Here is a 19,429-nt window from a genome sequence, read left to right on the forward strand (position 1 = left end):
TTTCTGGGGAGAGAAAACGGAGACTTGGAGAAGTTCGGTAACTGGCCCAGAGTCACAAAGCTAATGAATCCCAAAATCAGAATTCAAATTCTCCTTCGCAGAGGCTGGTGGTTCAGAGTACGGGCTCTGGAGTCACGTGGCTACAGTGTGCTTCCCAGCCCCGCTCTCTGCTAGCTGGAGCAAGTTCAATATGTTTCTCAACCTCTCCAAGCCCCCCGCCCACCCCCCCACTCCCCCTCCCCCATTACTTCCATCTGTGACTTTGCAACAATAATTACAGTATTTATCGCATTGTGGTGTTGATTAGAGAGTGCAACCTAGTAACTATTGACGTGTGGCTACTTACCAGTGTGCAGTCTTTAGCTATAGTTCGCATAAAATTGCTATTGCAGTAAAACCAGAAATGGTAAAATACTGACAACTTAACATGGTTCAGTCTAATACTACATAAGTGTCCATTTTTTGTAACATACAACAGTGGTTCCCTTATTCATCTCGTAATTTGTAAAAAGGCAGGGAATTAAGTGCTTCCGTATAATTTTTTCCTTTACTTGCCTGTTTTAGCTTCTCTAAAGAATCACATAGAGGGGCGCCTGAGTGGCTCAGTGGGTTAAAGCCTCTGCCTTCTACTCGGGTCCTGATCTCAGGGTCCTGGGATCGAGCCCCACAGGGGGTTCTCTGCTTGGTGGGGAGCCAGCTTCCCTTCCTCTCTCTGCCTGCCTCTCTGCCTGCTTGTGATCTCTGTCTGTTAAATAAATAAATAAAATCATAAAAAAAAAAAAAGAATCACATAGAACTATCTTCTCTCCTAATGTAACAAAGCAGCCATGAGGACCTTTCACAGTATACTCTGTTCCCAGAGTCGCTGATCTGTTGAGGGTGTTGCCGCAGAGAACTTGGAGGAGAGTGGGTTTGAAGGGAGTTTAGACTGCACAGAGCAGGACTAGGAGGAAAAGACTGATGAAATGAAGAGGGAGGAGACTTCTGGCTCCTTTAGCCACTGTTCGAGTGTTCTGCCGGTTCAGGGAACGCCATTCCCATACGAGATGGATGATTGCGATAAACAGATGTCAAGAGTAACCCTTTGTCATTCTGCCCCGTGGAGGCGAGCTCCTGACCGGTGGTGGGAGGTTGTTAAATTTGACACATTCCAAAGTGAATTCTGTGGCCTGGCTGCTCTTGACCTCTGGCTTGCTGGTGGGGGGGTGGGTAGGGGGAGTGGGGGGTTAGTGGATGACGCAAGGACTTGCAGTTCAGTTGAGTTTGGGGGGGTTGCAGGGTGCTGGAGGAAAACAAAACTAGGATCAGGATTTTGCCTTCTTAAAAGGACAGACAGCTACTTTGGGAAGAATGCAGCTCTGGTGAGGAGCCAGTAGGATGTTTGTCCCCAGCAAGAGGATTTTTCTGCCCCATCCTGACCACTGTTCGCGTTCTGCACTTGCCTCCATCCTATGTCCTTAGAATCCACATTATAGAAGTCTAAGTGGCTCTGGAATTCACGCGGAACCTTCTGGAGAGACAGTCTTTCTTGTTAATCCGGGAACTGCCTTTAAATAAAATGAGTCTCACCTTGGAAACGTAAGCACATTTTCAAGGATTCTTTAGACTTTCTTGGTATCTGGAATGGAGATCACTATTGTGTGTGCAGTATTTGCTCCCTGCGGATTTCAGAATTCTGCTCTGTGTCTGGGCGCATGCTCCCTTTCCTTCTTCTTTCTTCCCACATCTGAAAAGTCATCTAAAAGCCTTAAGATTTTTTTTGCAAGGTTTACAGATCAGTCTATCATCTTGGAGCCTATCATTTGTTTTTTCCCACCACGGCCGCTGTAAACTAATAAAAATGCATTTACATAGTCATGCACTCAGATACACTTGGACACTGTCCCCACCCCCCACCCCCCTGCCCCGTGTGCACTATTCCCTTTCTCTCTCTTTGTGTCTATGGTTACTGTTAAGCTGACCCGTACAGTCTGGGGCAAATACCAAAACTTGAATCAGGCGCTACTTCTCCATACTCTTGAAAAGCATTGCAATTTCAGAGGCTCAGATGATAGGTTTAAGTGAAATTCCTTTAGCTGCTTGTAGCTGGGGAGACCCGTTAAGATTCCATCCACAAAGGTGAGCTGCATGGCCCTTGGTGCGCTGAATTTGAAAATGTGGTGCCCTAATGTTGTTGCTTCCTGTTGTTCTGTTTTTTTTGTTTGTTTGTTTTGGTTTTTTTGTTTTTTTTTTTTTTACAAGCCCTATGTTCATAAAGTTTTCTAAGGTGATTTTTTTTTTTTTTTAACAATGCTGACTTTTATTGTTTGGAAACAAGGACTGTCAAAAGATTTTTCTTCTTTGGGTCTCCCTTGCCTTCTCCCAGTTTCTGTGAGAAGCTGTTGCTTGCAAAAGCCATAACGAATTAAAAACTGAACGCATCCAGCAGCAGAGAAGCCCAAGTGGAGGCTGGCGGGGGGTGGGGGGGAGAGCAGACCCCGGACCGGGCACTGGATGGTGAAAGCCGCCAAAGCCATTCATTCTTCCTTACCCTCGCCTTGTCGTCCGCGCGCCTGGGGCCATTTATGAGCCAAAGGAACGAGAGAGACACACTCTGGGGAAGGGCAGGGGTGGCTCACCCGCTCCCACAAGCTCTCCTTACACCCACCTGACAAACAGCTTCCCCGGGGTGCAGGGCGGGCGTGCATGCGGGCCCTGGCCGCCCGGGAACTGGTTCTCAGGTTCCGCCGCATGTACTTCCCGGTGCATCAGGGGGCCCCGGCTGTCAGGCAGGCCAGCGGGCGATTGGTTGGGAGGAGGGCAGTAACCTGAACTGCCTTTTGTACTCGCCTAATCAGGGCAGCCCTCTGATTGCAGGTTCCGAGCTGAGGTGCCTGGGTGGTGTCTGACACCTGCGTCCTAGCTCTGGCCTTCCTGGGGCTGCTGCTCCTGCCCCGGGAGAATCACGCATCTGTCCCACCTCCCTCGAGTCCCCGAGCCCCCTTGCCGGGCCGGCGTGGCCCCGTGTCATGCTGGACAGAGGAACTCAACCGAGGACCGAGGACAATGGAAACGCCCGATTAGGCTTCCTCAAGGTAAGTCCATTTTAAATCAACATTTCTACACTGATATTGACAAAAATGCCAGGATTGGGAAGGTAAATCAAAGAAAGGCAGGGAAGTTGCTTATTTTGGACCTTTCTGATGAAATCGCTGTTACTTGGCTGCCAGTTGCGTTGGCAAAATAAAGATGTAAATGGGGGGGGGGGGCAAGTTGTTCTCACCCTTGCAGGCAGTTGACTCCGCACTGTGCACTCCTTCCTATTTGATGAGACACTCAAGTGATGGTGGAACACAGAAACTTTTAATTAAGACCAACAAATATATGTGCCAGCTCGTACAATGAAATAAAGTCAGTTTGCTTATCTTAGTCCCCCTCGATGATGCAGCTCCAGGACTTTTGGTCTAATTCCAATTGCCGCTTATTTTTAAAGCCATCCTTCACGTTTCCTCTTGTGGTATGAAAGCAGTTCTTCTTTTTAAGGTTTGTTCAACATAGTAAGATTAGTGAATTTCACTTTAGCGAGGGGTTTGACTGCGCTGCTTGGCTTGCTCTGCACATTCTGATGGTCGAGAGAAAGGCAGATTGTAATGCAAGCTCCTAAGTTTGAGCAGCAGTGAGATGCCTAGTTATCCTAAGCTCTATCCTGATCTCATTCTTCTCAAAGCCAGTTGACAGAAACTTCAGGGACCATCCCGTCTCCCCTCGTGGATTGCTGTCAGCGTACATGTAATTCTAGGATTGAGTGATTCGAGACTGGCGAAAAGACCAGTGGTTTGAGACTAGTGCTTACACCTCTGCCTGTTTTGTTGTGATAGAGAGGGAGTCATTTTCCCTTTGATTTGGATATTTTTAATGAAAACTTGTTATAAATGGGTAAAGGCCCATTTATAAATCCAAAGAGGTTCTGAGACTACCGTTCCCAGCTTTTTAATTCCCAAGATATAAACACCTTCATGAAACAAAAATTTCTTCATTCACCGATTCTGAGTGATCCTGTTCGAGTAGTAAACATAATAGCGAGAACAGACAGCGGTGGCAAAAACACAGATAAGCATTTAGAAACTGTTCGCTCACCATCTATGCCAATTATCCTGACATATGTCTTTTTTCCCCCATGTTTGTAGCCAGTTGGAAATTTCCATCCTTCTCATCTGTTAGCTAATTTGTTTTAAAAAAAAAAACATTTTCCTGCAGTAAGTTCAACATAGTAGTGATATGAAGCATAAACAGTAAAAATGGCTGCTCTGATGAATGAAAGCATCAGAAATAGCGTCACCCATGGGCTGAAGCGTGCTCATGGCACAGGTCTGTAGTAATCAGCTTTGTGTGCGAATAGCACAGATGTTTGGTGATGACTGAGAAATCAGATCGGTTGGTAGGTAGAGAGGTAGAGGCCAAGTGAATTTATAAATGTTGGGGAGTTAAAGGAGAAATGGATGTTGGAAAGCTAAGTTAATATTGTATATTTAGCATATGTATATATTTGAAAAATCTACCTTCCCTTATGAATTACAGCCTAGAGAATGTACAAACCAAGATGACTTCCTGGGTTAAGGATAAGTCATTTTTGTATGGAGAAAGATAGATACTACCTTAGTCCCAATCCCTATCTTAAAACACATGCGCACACACACACACACACACACACACACACACCAGTATTCATTAAAAACCTTGTGTTTTAAAAAGGTACAGACAGGAAGAGAAAGCTAGTTGAAATACCTCTTTATCTCTAGTTTAAAAAGTCACAGAAACCCCGCATTCCACATTAAGAGTATAGAAAGTCCTTGCACATATCTGCAGAGTACCAGGGCCCCCCCCAAATATGTAATGTAACACAATTGTTAACGAGTAAGACACACACATTGTAACACAATCTTACTCGTTAACGAGTAAGACACACACACACACACACACACACACACATCCATTTCATCCCAAGAACAGTATCATTAGAGAGGAAGATTGGGGCAGGGAATGAAGTATCTTAAATTCATTTTCTTCCCCAGTGAAAGTTTTTTAAAAATATCCTTTCTGGACCTGTGGAATGCCTGCCTGACTCCCTCGGGTGCAGGGTGGCGAGAGTCTCCTCTCGTGTTGTGGAAGCACACAACGGGGCCTAGCGGAGCTCACGCAGCCTTCCCCTCGCAGACACACATCCCTGTCCCACTGGCTCTGCTTGAAATGTTCAGTTATGCAAATGAAAGCTGCCTGTGTCAGACAGGCCCCTCCCCACTCTCCCTTTCTCCCTCCCTCCCTTGAAAGGGCCCGAGATCTCAGCCTTTTGCCCCTGACTTTGCTAAGCTGTGCAGGCCTGAGAGCTCAGAAGCTGGAACATTCCGGTGAAACCTCCCTTTGCTCCCTGTGCGACGGCCGTGGGGACAGACAAGCGAGCTGGGGTTCCCCAGAGCTAGACACATGGACAAGCAGCAGCTTCCCAAGTCCCCTTCTCTCTAGGTGGCTTCCTTGAAATGTCCCTGGTTAACAGGAAAGAGGTGGCTTCCTTGTTAGGCCAAGCCTCCGGAAGGCATGTTTAAAAGCAACAAGAGCAACACCTTCCCCCAGTGCTAACTAACGTTCACCTTTTGGAGAAGGGGGGACACTCACGACAGTGCAGGACACAGGATGGCTTTGGGAGGCAGGAACTGAAGTGGCCTCCAGTCATTTTGCCTCTCAGTGGGACAGAAAACGAGCGTCAGACGGTGGTATCTGTAGCTTCTCCTCTGATGCCACTGGGAGAAAAGCTTTTCAACAACCTTTGGGACCTGACGCTGGTAGGATTGTTCTGACGACCGTCGAGTGATGGAGGGAGTGCTGGCATCAGACACCGGAAGGGGGACCTTGTTGGTACAGGCCCGGCAGGGTCTGAAAGGCCACAGCTCTGGGGAAGGAATTTACATGAGCCCCGCCCTGAAAAGCATCGTCTGCTTGGGATCACTTGTTTTTTTTCCAAGGACCACGGCTCCTTAGTGACCCATCAAGCTACCCGTATGCTCCCACCGAAGACTGGGGTTGGCATCCCAGACCAGCCCTGCTGGGGGCAGGGGGTCCCCGGCAGTTCCACCCTACGGTCTGGCCTCCAAGCACCTTCCCGGTCTTCTCCCGGGCAGTGGGGAGGCTGGTCTCCCGCCTGATATGTGCCGTGATTTCTCGGCCGTTCGTTAAACACGAATCGTTAATTCCTCCATCGGACGCGCGTCGGTCAGTATCCTCGTGGCGGACCGGAGGAGAGAGAGTGGGGATGAGAGGGACTGATTTATCCAAGAGCACCAAGAAATGAGGAGACGGCAGAACCTCCAATGCACGCGCTCCTTCTTGCTTTTCCTTAAACCTCTCCCTCCACAGTCTCTTCTGGACACTAAATGCTTCAGTCCAGAAAGAAGCTGCCCCCGTACCTGCATGGCTCTGTGGCTGGGAGTGGGGGGGTCAGAGACCTGCGAACACCGAAGCGAATCGGGGGTGCAGTGCGGTGCACACGTGTGCGTGTGCGCGACTGTGCTCGGGTACATGGGCTTGCACACGCGTGTGCGGGGTGTGCTGGAAAGTTTGTCTGAAGCATAACTGAGAAGGACAGCGACCTCTCTGCTGTGGCCTTTTCCTAGAGAGGCCCGATCATTCATTTATAACCGATTTCAGTCGGGCCCCCTGACCAGGGAGGCCAGCCCAGAGCTGCGGGTAAGCTAGTCAGAGGGCGGAGGGCCTCCTCGCCTCCCAAGGTATTCCAGGAATGTTAATGGTATGCCTGAGTGGAGGCTTCACAGCGGAGCGGGGCTGAGAGCTGCTCTGCGCCATCTGTTGAGGCTCAGGAAGTCTCATAGCAACAGCGTCTCAAGAATGGTGCCTTTTTTTTTTTAATTAAAATTAACTAACACAAAACCCAAAACTGCTCCACTGCTCAAGAAGAATCAGGACAGGATTCGGATTCTTTGTACAGAATGATGAGCTTTTAAGGAAGAAAAGCCCCCACATCCTTAATTCCTGTTCTTTAAATGAGCAATTTGTACTTGGTTTTGAGGTCTTAATTCCCCCCCCCCCCAGGGTAGAATTCTTTTTGGAGAAAGGGGGGAGGGGAAAACGAGTTTCCAAAGCTGTGGAGATATAATTGGCAAAAATATGGTGAAGAAAGAAAGTCGGAGTTTTGAGATTTTCCTGGTATTTGTTGCGTTTACCATCCTGTCAGCCGGCGGCTGCATTTCCCCTCTGTAACGATGTGCGCTTTATAAGTCTGGCTGCTTAGCCGGTGAAGTGACCTTCAGACAAAGATGCTAATTTTACTGCGGCCATACGTGTGCCCCAATACGAGTCTCCTGAGGCTGGGCTAATGGTAGCCTGTTAAAAAAGCGACAGGGGAAGTAGTATTTGTAGGTTTTTATGTTTCAATCGATGAGGGATGAAGTTAGCCATTTCAGAAACCAAGTTTGTTCCTCAGGATCGAAGACTCTGGAAAATGATGAACAGCGGAAGCCCGACTGGCAGCTGTGTGTACAGGGGCGGGTACACTAGACGGAGACAAAAGAGTTACAGTCCAAACGCTACCCCTGACTGGGCTATTTGAGGAAGGTTCACAACCCTTAGAGTATGTTCCTCATCTACAAAGTGGATTTCTGCATTGTTAGGAACATAAAAGGAACGCGGGAAATAATCCTGGAATCTGAATGGCATTTCTGAAGGCGTAGTCTATGCTGTCACTCTTGCTGTTGTACAGCCCTGGGAAAATAATTTCATGAAACCTTTATGTCCTCTTGAGTTTTCGTGCGACATTTTTAAATTTCCTTCGGGTCTTACCAAATAAAATTTCCCAGTGGGGTCGCAAAATATCCCAAGAGATTGTGCCTGCGCATGTGTGATTCTTGAATACAGCACCTGTGTGAAATACTTCTTTATATTCTTGATCGGTAGTGCCTATTTCTACTCATGAAGTATTATTCAAACCTGACGTCTGGTCCCTGATGGTCGGGGGAATGCCACCAACCTTCAGGAAAAGGGTATGGACTCTGAGTTTGGTTTCTAGAATGTGGGTTCTTTTTTTTTTTTCTTTAAAGATTTTATTTATTTGACAGAGAGAGATCACAAGTAGGCAGAGAGGCAGGCAGAGAGAGGGGAGGAAGCAGGCTCCCCGCTGAGCAGGGAGCCCGACAGGGGACTTGATCTCAGGACCCCGAGATCATGGCCTGAGCCAAAGGCAGAGGCTTTACCCACTGAGCCACCCAGGCACCCTAGAATGTGGGCTTTTAGGAAGTCTTCTTTCTATAAAAAGCTGGACCACTTACCCTCTCATTGCCTGTTGTCTCATGTATAATATTTAACCAATTAATATTTATGGAGTATGTACCATGTGCCAGCTGTCTTTCTAGAAGCTGGGTTGAGGATCATGTACAAATATAGACAAAAATTCTTGCACACATTCTGGTCAAGGGAGACAGATAACAAACTCCCAAATAAGTCAGTTGTGTTGAAGGTTATGAAGTGATAACTGGAAGTGGAAAGTGGAAGTGGAAAAACATGAAACAGTAATATGTGGGATATGATGAGTATATGATAGCAGAAAGGGACATGGCAGTTTTCTAAAAGGTTGCCAGAGAGGGCCCAACTAACATGGTATCTGAAAGAAAATTTGAAGGAGGGGAGAGACCAAGCCTTGCCATGAGCTGGGGAAGAACATTGGAAGCAAAAAGAATAGCAAGTGCAAAGGCCCCGGGGTTAGGGGTGGGGAGACTAAATGACTTGTGTGAAGAAGAGGGAGGCTAGTGCAAGGAGGGACAGAGGTCCAGGCCTCCTGCCCATTTACTCTGAATGAAGCCTATGAGCTTACTTCACAAAGCTGTTGAGAGATTTCAATGAAATCATTTGTGTAAAGCCTTTAGCACAGAAAAAATTCCAAAATTGTTATCTATCATCTATTTGTTTATTGTTACTACTACTGGGGATTTAAAGACAGAATGATGTGAGCACACTAAAGAGGACTTTGTTCAGATCAAAACAGATTATTCTTTTTTTTTTTTAAGATTTTATTTATTTATTTATTTGACAGACAGAGATCAAAAGCAGGCAGAGAGGCAGGCAGAGAGAGGAGGAAGCAGGCGGGGCTCGATCCCAGGACCCTGGGATCATGACCTGAGCCAAAGGCAGAAGCTTTAACATACTGAGCCACCCAGGTACCCCTCAAACTGATTATTCTTAAAAGAATTAAACTCTCAACCTTGGTTCCCTCAGTATTCAATTCTATCACGTAAAAATGTCCCAGTCCTCTCTCTGCACAATATACAGAGGGAAAAAGGTACTTTTTAAAAACTGGCCTTGTTTCAGCCAAACCATTGTTTCTGTTATGAAAGTACTAAGCCCATACTCTCTAGTCATAGGTGTATTTTGAGACATTTGGTTTAAGTTTCAGCTACGAAAGCCTATCGAATTCCAGTGAATTCCCATGTGATTGCCATGTTCTCATGTTTGAGTGTTGAGGTCGATAACCCTGCTCTAGGCCACAGGATTCAAAGTGGGGAGTAACCTTATTGCAGGTATAATGAAAACGGGGAAACAAAGTCTTTTCCTTCTCTCCAGAGCCCAGAAGCAAGATTGGACTTCTGGGACAGCTCAAGTACCCTCTCTCAAGATAATCTTCCTAGATACCTGTCCGAATGTCTAGATCCTATTGATCTCCTCCTTTGACCCTGAAGGCTTTGAATTATAACTCATGTCAAGTGATGACTAGCTCAGAAACTAGAAATGAGGGAATCCTTTTCTCCAAGCATTTGAAGATCATCATTTAGAACTGGGGTTATTCTTGCTTCAGGACCTAATGAAGTGACTTGGGAACAGTTAAACAAAATGCTTGATGACAACTTAGTGATCAACAAAGGGAAAGTCTGTCTAAAAATGTACATCCTCAGTAGTGGAAATGTTCCAGTAGAGTGTGGGGAACCAATGCTCAGAGGGGCTGTCCAGCATTTGGACACCAGCCTGACTTCTAAGATTTCTTCCAAATGTGTGGTTCTGCTTTCTTCTGAGATCTTATTGAGAATGAAATTCTGCAGGAAAAGTCACCATAAATTCTGTTTAACCAACAGCTTAGTTGGGGGATCCTGAGAGCAAGAAACAACTGGTTATAGAAGGTCTATCTTTCTTAGATGAAGGGCAGCCAACGGAGGTAGCTTGTGGCAGCCTTGACCCTGGCCCTAGTGTCTGGAGCCCCAGTGCTCCCCACGCTGAGCGCTATGCTCCTGCTTGCAGAGTCTGAGGTGAGCAGGCTGTCAAACCACCAGTGCCTCCCACCTAGTTATGATCAGTGGGTAGAATAGACTCTAGCTCACTTTTTCTTTTGAATGAACGCTTACATTACACTTATTTTGTTCTACGTGGTCTATTAAAAGGCTCTCCAAACGACCGTATGACAAAGCTGCAGTTTTAATCCCCATTTAACAGGTTAAACAATTGACATAACCAGTTCATTAGCTAATCAATCCAAGGCCACCCAGTGACAGGGCTGGGATTGAACCCAGGCAGTCAGCCAGCAGGGTCCGCACTCTTAAATCCTACCCTGGATGGGCCCACAAAACACTCCGTCTCGTCCTGTGCATGTTTTTCATCTGTTAGAGCTCTCCTGCCGATTTAGAGGAAAAGGGGATCTGGCATACCGTTCCACTTTTGCCCTCTGCGAGGGCAGAGAATGTGACTTGCTGATAGCTAGGGCCTAGCATAGTACCTGGGGCACGGCAGATACTCAAATATTTGTTGAATGAGTGAGGGAGTGTGGGTGTGACATGAGTAAACAGGAGGAAGGCCATGGAAATGCCCTCCTGATCTCACAGAGCTACAGAGACATATGTGATTGCAGGATGTCACTTAACACAAAACTCTGAAGTTACAGAACAGATCAAATTAGTGATGGGGGTTACTGGGGCGATAGAACCAATGTCAATAGTGGCATCCCTCATTAGGTGTTCATTGATACTTTGATCATCACATCACACTGGAAATAGTGCCCATACAAGTGCCCTCTCAGGAAAAAAATAGTGCCCGCAGACTGACACCTGCCACATGAGAACTGGGGAGGGAGAAAACCAGGGAACCATGAATTCCACTAAATCGGGGTTTTAGTGTGGGACTTGGACACATGCGTTTAACAATGGGATATGGAGACTCACAGACTTACTATGGGGTTGAGGAAGAAGGCCTGAGTTGTGGCCAATGCCAGGGCCTGAGGGAACGTTTGGGTGCAGTGAACATAAACCCATTCAAACAAGCTCAAATTAAAAAACAAAAACAAAAAATAAGGGGGTTCTTGGAAAAGATATGAGGGAAGCTTGTGGAAATCCAGTTGTAGGAAGCCAGGAACACTTCAGATTTAACCTAATGATTCAGTCAGAAGGAGTCAGAAGCCCAAGTATGAGTTTCCACCTTGGTATTGCTGAGTGTGTCACGTTGGTTAAATTGCCCAATGTTTCTGGGTCTTGTTTACCCATCTGAAAAATAGGAAATAATGAAAGTATCTGCCCTGTTGGGTTGCTATGTGGATTAAATGAGGTCATACATATAAAGCACTTGGAACACTGCCCGATACATAGTACAATGTCCATCAACATTAGCCTTTATTACAATGTAGCAAGTGGGCAGCTACTTACTCCCATGTTGGTTGACTTTGAACATCAGTTCCTTTGCTCTTCTTTCAGACTAACTTCCGGAAAACATGGTTCCAAGGTTAATTGAATGGCATGGTGACATCATCAAAGTATTCCCGTTCTAACCTCCTTAGCATGAGGATTTTCATCCCCAGATTTGCCCCTCATAATTACAAGATGGCTGCTGCAGCTCCAGGCATCACCTACTCACACAGTTTTGTCCAAGGGCAGGAAGGAGTCCTAGTTTTGTGCATTTTTTTTAAACTGTTCTTTATTTTATTTTATTTTATTTATTTATTTGACAGAGAGATCACAAGTAGGCAGAGAGGTAGGCAGAGAGAAAGGAGGAAGCAGGCTCCCCACTGAGCAGAGAGCCCAATGCGGGACCTGATCCCAGGACCCTGAGATCACGACCTGGGCTGAAGGCAGAGGCTCAACCCACTGAGCCACCCAGGCGCCCCTAGTTTTGTGTATTTTTTTTTTAAGATTTATTTATTTATTTATTTGACGGGGGAGTGGGGGAATGAGAGAGAGATCACAAGTAGGCAGAGAGGCAGGCAGAGAGAGAGGGGGATGCAGGCTCCCCGCTGAGCAGAGAGCCCGATATGGGGCTCGATCCCAGGATCCTGAGATCATGACCTGAGCCGAAGGCAGTGGCTTAACCCACTGAGCCTCCCAGGTGCCCCAAGTTTTGTGTATTTTATCAAGAATGAGGAATGCCTTTCCAAAAGCCTTCTTGCAAACTTTTCTTTGGTCAGATTTCATTAGCTGGGGTTGTGTCCTGTGCCCCTGCCCAGATTCATCACTGGCGGGGGAAATCAGACTACCATGACTGGTGTAGATCAGGAGTGATTTCTCTCTTGGGGCTGCAGAAGGATCCACCTTACTGAGTACATGGGCACCTTATACTGCAGTTGAATCAGGATTATGTCTGTGAGGAAGAAGGGGGCACACACACACATACACACACACTGAAGAACAATTCTATTTACTATAAGTATACCAGTATCTCTATCTCTATCGATATATCAGTGGGGGAAACACGCACACACCCACACACCCAAAGAGATGGTGCGTGATGAGGTGCAGGAGAACCTGACAGTATTTTCTAACTCCTGAGGCCATCTCCATTCATGCCCTTTCCAAGAAAATCCCATTTTTGCTTAAATTTCTATACAGGCTCAATGTCACTTGCATAATTTTCAGTGACAGGAACAAAATGCTGTCTGAGACGTGGCCCCAGACTTCTGGGTTTTGGTCCTCCCTCGTCGGATTTGTGTGGCCCTGGCTCACCACGGAGCTGTTGCTGGGTTCTGCTCCGGGTGTCCTCATAGCTCTGGGACTTCCTTCACCTGGTGAACTCAGCCTCTGGGCTCCAGGTCCAAGTCGCACAGACGACAGCCCGAGAGCGAGGGACAGGCTGCCCCAGCCTCTTCCTTTTGGCAGGGGCTTGGTTGGGGTCTGTTTTCCTAGAATAGCTGTGAGCAAGGAGGCAATGCATCTGCCTCCGACAAAAACACGTGCTCGTCCTGCCCAGTCCTTCCTAAAATGGCTCTGAACCCAATCGAAAAGAACATTTTTCATAAGTAAAATGGTTAGATTTCAGATATACAAGTGCGTTTGACAGGGAGGTAGAGTCTGGTGGCTCTACTCCCTTGGGCCTCACTTAAATAGGAGAAAAAGGAGAATTCTTGATTCCTGTCAGGAGGGAAATAGTGAGAAATTTGAGGAGGAAGAGGCTAGGAGAGCTGAGTGAAGTCCTACATGAAATCAGTGTCGCCATCGGGGCAGGCCAGTTGGGAGAACCAAGTAGGACTCATGAGGAAGATCCCCATGGATGGCAGAAATAGACGAAGTTGAGCCTGTGGTTCAGGGAGTGTGGATGACTATTTTTTAATACTTATTTTTATTTTTTTTTATTACGAGAATGTCCAAACGTTTGTGAAGGTAAAGAACACCACCAATTCCCATGCACACCCCACCCTCATCTGGAAAAGGTTAAGGAGAACATGTCTGGGAGGGGGAGGGGAAGACTACAGAAGGGAGCAGGGTCCCGGGAAGGACAAAGCAATCGATGACAGGTGTATTAGTGAACTTGTCAGGAGTGGACGGGAAGTTGAAATCCAAGATGTTTGTTCTTCTTAATCACAGGCCAATGGAATAATTGCTAAATGAGGTCTGGCTCCTTGTTCTTTGAGTAGGGATTATGTAACCTGAGAAAGCAGACCCCCATGGCCTAATCTCCAAATTGCTGGGGGTCTTACACAGTGACCAGACTAAGAAGTCAGGAGGAGGAGGCATCACTCATGTCACACGCAGCCACTGTCGGTCTGCACTCTCCCAGCACTGTGCTAGGCTCTCTAGGCACATCCATCTGAAAGACAGGGCCCTTGCCGTCACAGAATGCAGCGTGTTATGGGAAAAATAGGTAAGAAATTCTGTAACGAGCATTCCATGGTACCTAGAATTGTTCTCGTAGCATAGAACAGGTGAACTCTCCTGCGGGAAGACAAACGCCTTGATTTCCAGAAGGACAGATAGGAGTTAGGTAGATGGATTTAGGGGGTAAAGGCAGTCTAGACAAAGTAAACAAAGAGGTGCTTGAACTGAAGTCAGGGCTGCAGGCCGACTGCATTCTTGGGACCTTCTGGCAGAAGGGCAGGGATGGGCTCGGAGCAGGGCTGCAGTCCAGCCCCAGCTTTGCTCCCTGGAGCAGCCTCATCCACCCCGAGAAGGAGGGGCCTCCGTCGGATTTGCACAAGATGCCGTTGGGGCCGGGGAGGGCCCTGTTGGAACGTGTTTGGTCTTTGGGGAGCATATGTGAGGATGCTCTTGAATTTAAGTGGGGTCCTGAAGGTGATGGGGAGCTCTGGAAGAATTTAAAAGGCAGACCAGAGACAAAACTCAGATCTGTGTTTGAGAAAGGTCATTCTGGCTGCATTTTAAAGGATGGCAAGCCTGGAGGAAAAGGAACTAGTGAGAGAGGGCCGATCCAGGTGAGAAACAATGGCGGCCTGCACTAAGGCTATGGCGGAGGAAATGGAAGGGATGGGTTCAATGTCCAGAAGGTAGAATGGGGAGACTTGATGACAGGCTGGCTCTTTGGATGAGAGAGAGGGAGAAGGTTAGGATGACTTCCCGGTTTTCAGTTTCAGCAGCAAAGTGGAAGGTTAGATCTTCCCAGCAAAGACTGATAAACCCAAGAACTTTGACATAGTGTGTGGTAAGGTGTTACCTTTTAGATAACAATAAAAAGTTCCTTATTTAAGCATCATGGTTAAAAATTAAAAGGAAGGCTTCAATCATAGCTTTTGAGACAGAGGAAAAGCTCCCTGAACTTGAGCTATGCCCCTTGAGAAAATGAGCAATTAATATTAAAGGACGTTACTGCCCCTTCCAAGGACAGCCAGATCTCCTGCTGTGGATAATCAGTCCTTTCAAGATAGGACAGAGTAAGGCCCAGCCACAGACAGCTAGTTCATCACTTCTCTCTTGCTTTCAAGAGTAACATGGTAGAAACCCAGAGGATCCCACACTTTTCCCCATTCTTCCGGAGAAAGCAGGATTTTGTTTCTTTTGTTCCTGATCGCAGACATGTCAGCAGCATTCTTTCTGTCTCCCTCTGCTTCCTAAGATGGTCGAGTAGCTCAGCCTTTGGAGTTGAACGGTCCCGGGTTTGAATTCCAAGGTCATTGTCTCTATCCACAGATGGGCAGGACACATCTCCATGAGCCTCATCTGTAAAATGGGGGAAATGTGACCTACGTCACAGGGCTGTTATGAAGGATAAGGGAGAGATAATGGAAGTGAAGTGCCTGACCTCGGGCCTGGCAGGGAGCACGCGGGCTGTGGTGGTGGTAGAGGAGGCAGTCGTTGCATTGTTCTTGTTTTTTGTTTGTTTTTTAAAGGTTTATTTATTTGAGGGAGAGATCGGAGCGGGGAGGGGAGGGGTCAGAAGGAGAGGGAGAAGCAGACTCCCACTGAGCAAGGAGCCTGATACGGGGCTCCATCCCAGGACTCTGGGGCCATGACCTGAGCCAGAGGCAGAAGCCCAGCTGATTGAACCACCCAGTGCCCCGCTGTTGTCCTTTTTGTAATGCTGATTTCGGACATTAGGAAGAGATGCAGTTGGATTTTGCGGACTTGGGTCACTCCACGGGCCTCATCTGTTGGGTGGTAACTCCATATCATGTTGCCTTCTTTACCGACTGGCCTCAGGAGAAAGAGGCGCACGCCATGATGCCATGTGAGTCAAAGGGCAGGTGGCACACACTGCCCGCTCCTTCCTGAGGTCCTTGGGACATTGGGCTAATTGTGTCAGGGCAGGACTACGGTACTGTTGGCTTCTGCGTGACCATGACATTCTCCTGGGATATAGAAGGCCACGGAAGCTACCCTTGGAATTACCTTTAATAATTCAACAAAGACTATTTATTGTTAACTACCCGCGAGGCTTTGGTGGCCGGTTGCACCCGAAGAAAATGGGCTTAACTTTCTTATCAAGAAACAGTCTTGATAAGGCACCTGGTGACTCTAACTTTGGTCATTGCTCTGGAATGTCCCTGATGGTGCTGCCAGTTTTCATCGACCATAGGTATGATATTTGTGTAAATGCCCCCATGTATGCTTTCACTAATTAAAAATGCTTTTTTTGCTGTTGCTGGAATTGAAAACAAACAACTAGTCTCCTGTGGAAAGAGGAGTATTGGGAATTCAGGAGTTACTATTATTAGAGTGCCCAGGACCCGAACTGCATGTGTAAGCGTTATTCTTCTTGGTTGCCACTGAATCCTCACAGAGCAGCACAAGGATCAAACAGAGAAAAATGGAAAGTCTTTTTTTTTTAAATATTTTATTTATTTATTTGACAGAGAGAGAGAGAGATCACAAGTAGGCGGAGAGGCAGGTGGGGGGTGGGGGGTGGGGGGAGAGGGGAGAGAGCAGGCTCTCCGCTGAGCAGAGAGCCTGATGTGGGGCTCGACCCCAGGACCCTGAGATCATGACCTGAGCCGAAGACAGGGGCTTAACCCACTGAGCCACCTAGGCGCCCCTGGAAAGTCTTTTTTTCATACTACTCTGAGATCTGTTACACATTTGAGAACGAGATTTCAAAGTGCTTAAAATGAGCCATTCATAACTTGTTTGCTAGAAAAGAGAAGAAAATTCAGTGACAGTTAAAAATTTAAATCAATAGTTCTCAATCAAGGTGCTTTTACCTCTCAGGGGACAGGTGACAAGATCTGGAGACATTTTGGTGGTCATAAGTCGGTGGCGGGGGGAGGGAGCAGTGCTACTGGCACCCAGAGGACAGAGGTCAGGGATGTTGCCACACAACCGGCAAAGCACAACAGTCCCCATTAACAAAGGATCGTCTGGCCCAAGTGGTGCCAAAGTTGAGAACCCTGAGTTAAATAACGGCTGGTGGGAGCAGCATTTGGTTCTTTCAGCAGGGAATTAGCCTTCCTATTGCTTTTCGAGAATTCAAATTGCTTTCCTCTGTTTGTAGAGGGGAAAAAACTGGTATACCCTCTTATGGGCTAAATCTGGGCATCTGTTTCATACCTAAGTCTCCTATTGCCAGGCAATTCAGTCCAAAAAATCATCAGGCCAGTTGCTGGGGTGATTGTGGGGGGAAAATCCAACAACCAGACCGACTAAAGTGTTGGCTTTTCAAATGGGTCAGTTGCACACCTGTGGACACACAGTTCTTTTGTGGCCATAAGGGCGGTGTAGGAGAGAGAGGTGAGGAAGGGCCTCCACATTTCAAGGCTCCCTTTTGAGGAAAGGGGAAGGTGGCTCTTCAAACGCTTGCCAAGCGTGAAGCCATCCAGGAGCGGTCACAGAACCTTCCTTCTGTTCTTCTCTGTCCTCCCTGGTTGTCTTTATTTCATACACCGTTTCTTGACTACTCTCCAGCCCAGTTCCCGTGCTAAGTACTGCTCTTGATGCAAAAGATTCGGGTGGTTCCAAGAATAGCAAAAGAAAATTACAGAGCCCTGTAGCTCATCACACTATCTCAAAAAGGAAGGGTGGACAAAGGGCTTCTCCCCCAGATTTTGGGTATTTACATCTTACAAGGTATAAAATTAAGCCACATTTGGCTATGCATTTAATGGTGTCTTTATTGAAAACTGTAAAAAAGTGTAAATTCATAAAATTGACTGCCATAGCCATATGTCAATTTTCTGGATTTTATTCTTTGCGGAAAACTTTTGCTTTATCTTCGAAAGCTGACCCAAGTCTGGGGCTTCCTAATGGACATATATTGGTAGATAGTAGCAAAATAAAATTAATGACAGTAAATGAACCTATTTGTAGGAAATAGTTTTTAAGCTGAATCCTTCTTAGCCTGTCGGAAATCAAATAACTTTTCACTGTGATGAATGTCATTACATCTTCCGATGCTTCGGTGGAACTCACTGCCCAAATGTGGCGGAAGAGCTAAGGGAGAGAGTTGGAAGCCAGGCTGCGGGGATTTGGGTCCTGGCTCTGATGCCGACTTTCTGAGACTCTGGAACTTGGAGCAGACCTCTTCTCTCCCAGGGCCTCAGTTTCATCATCATCACAATGAGGGTAATAGTATTTTCCTCAGAGGGTGATTGTCAGGATTGAATGAGCTTATGCAAGTAACTAGCTCAAAGTCCTTGATACGTGTAATTTTTGTCGTCATCGTCACTTTGCATTGTATTTTATTATTCTGTGTTTGTACTAAGCAGGAGACTGGTGGTTGGTTGGGCCCACTGCAGTCTGCCTGAATCCAACGTGGTGTAAACACACCTAATTTTGATCATCTTGCTCTCCTTGAGAGGGTTATCTTTGAAAAGTGCATACTTTGAAACTAACAGGACTGAGATTTATTCATTTATAACCGAATCCTCTGGCTTTCTGTGCAGAGTCACCCTATGAAATATGGGAGTAAGATCAGCATCTTAGATTCCTAAGGCTCAAATGCATTCCAGTCTTGAGGCAACTGAAGCCATATATTAGAATTTGAGCTTTTGATTGCCTTAGAAGAGATGCTTTTAACTCTTCTAGCCTGCGTGATGCTTGGGAGTGTTGGAGAGCTGCTCTTAGGAATGTTGAGATCAAATATATCCTGGCTGCAATTATGTCAAGTGGATAACCTGTTGTATTTGCTGTCCCTAAAGCAGGACAGAGTCAAAATACTGTGCGCAACTTGGTGGAGATGATTTTATAGCTTTGGTGTTTCAATTTTGTTTCCTAAGTGAAAACAGATGGTTACTTTTAAGCTTAGCTATATTGTTTAAGCGTATCCCTCCTGCTCAGGATCTTGGCAGTACCTTAAGTTGCCTGTGTGTTAGTCTAGGAAGGTGGTTTATCTGAATGGTCCTTGAAAGTCTGAATTTTCTTGTTAAAATGTTAAAGTGAGAATCATCCAAGGAGTGCCTTGGAAATCTTAGAAATCACTGGTTTTTTGAGGAGTGATGTTAATGATTGTTAGTGTGGGAAATGTTCAAAATCATAAACACCTCAAGCAAGATGGGCAGGGGAGAAGTGGTTGTGAGTTTTGTAAGACTGTACTCAGAGTAAGAGATCTGGGAATTCTATTCATTCTAAACTGAATTTTGAATAAATGACTAATTACTTGTATACAGAGAACTAAAGATTTACACATCTGTAAGACGTGAGCTGTAAAAGTAACGTCCCCATGGGGATGGGTATCAATATGGCGGCACGTGTGACGAGAGCTCCACAGGCAGACAGACTGACCCTGTTTCCCTGACTTCATCTGTGGCAGAGATGATGGCTCT

The 19,429-nt window shown here is 46.5% G+C and overlaps 1 protein-coding gene across 3 annotated transcripts in view; it reads left to right on the forward strand.

Moving 5' to 3' along the window:
• The window catches only part of SHROOM3 (shroom family member 3), a 186,382-nt gene that overhangs the window by 22,616 nt on the left and 144,337 nt on the right, over positions 1-19,429 (forward strand). Inside the window, exon 1 of one of the 3 annotated variants that reach the window (XM_047719593.1) lies at positions 2,797-3,074. The exons of 1 other annotated variant lie outside the window; for it this stretch is intronic. The gene's annotated coding sequence lies outside the window, so the exon portion shown is untranslated. Of the gene's footprint in view, positions 1-2,796; positions 3,075-19,429 lie in introns of those variants that run through there. One more of the 3 variants, XM_047719597.1, reaches the window with a different exon arrangement.

The sequence above is a fragment of the Lutra lutra genome, chromosome 2 (assembly GCF_902655055.1).
Source record: "Lutra lutra chromosome 2, mLutLut1.2, whole genome shotgun sequence".
Lineage (NCBI taxonomy): Eukaryota > Metazoa > Chordata > Mammalia > Carnivora > Mustelidae > Lutra > Lutra lutra.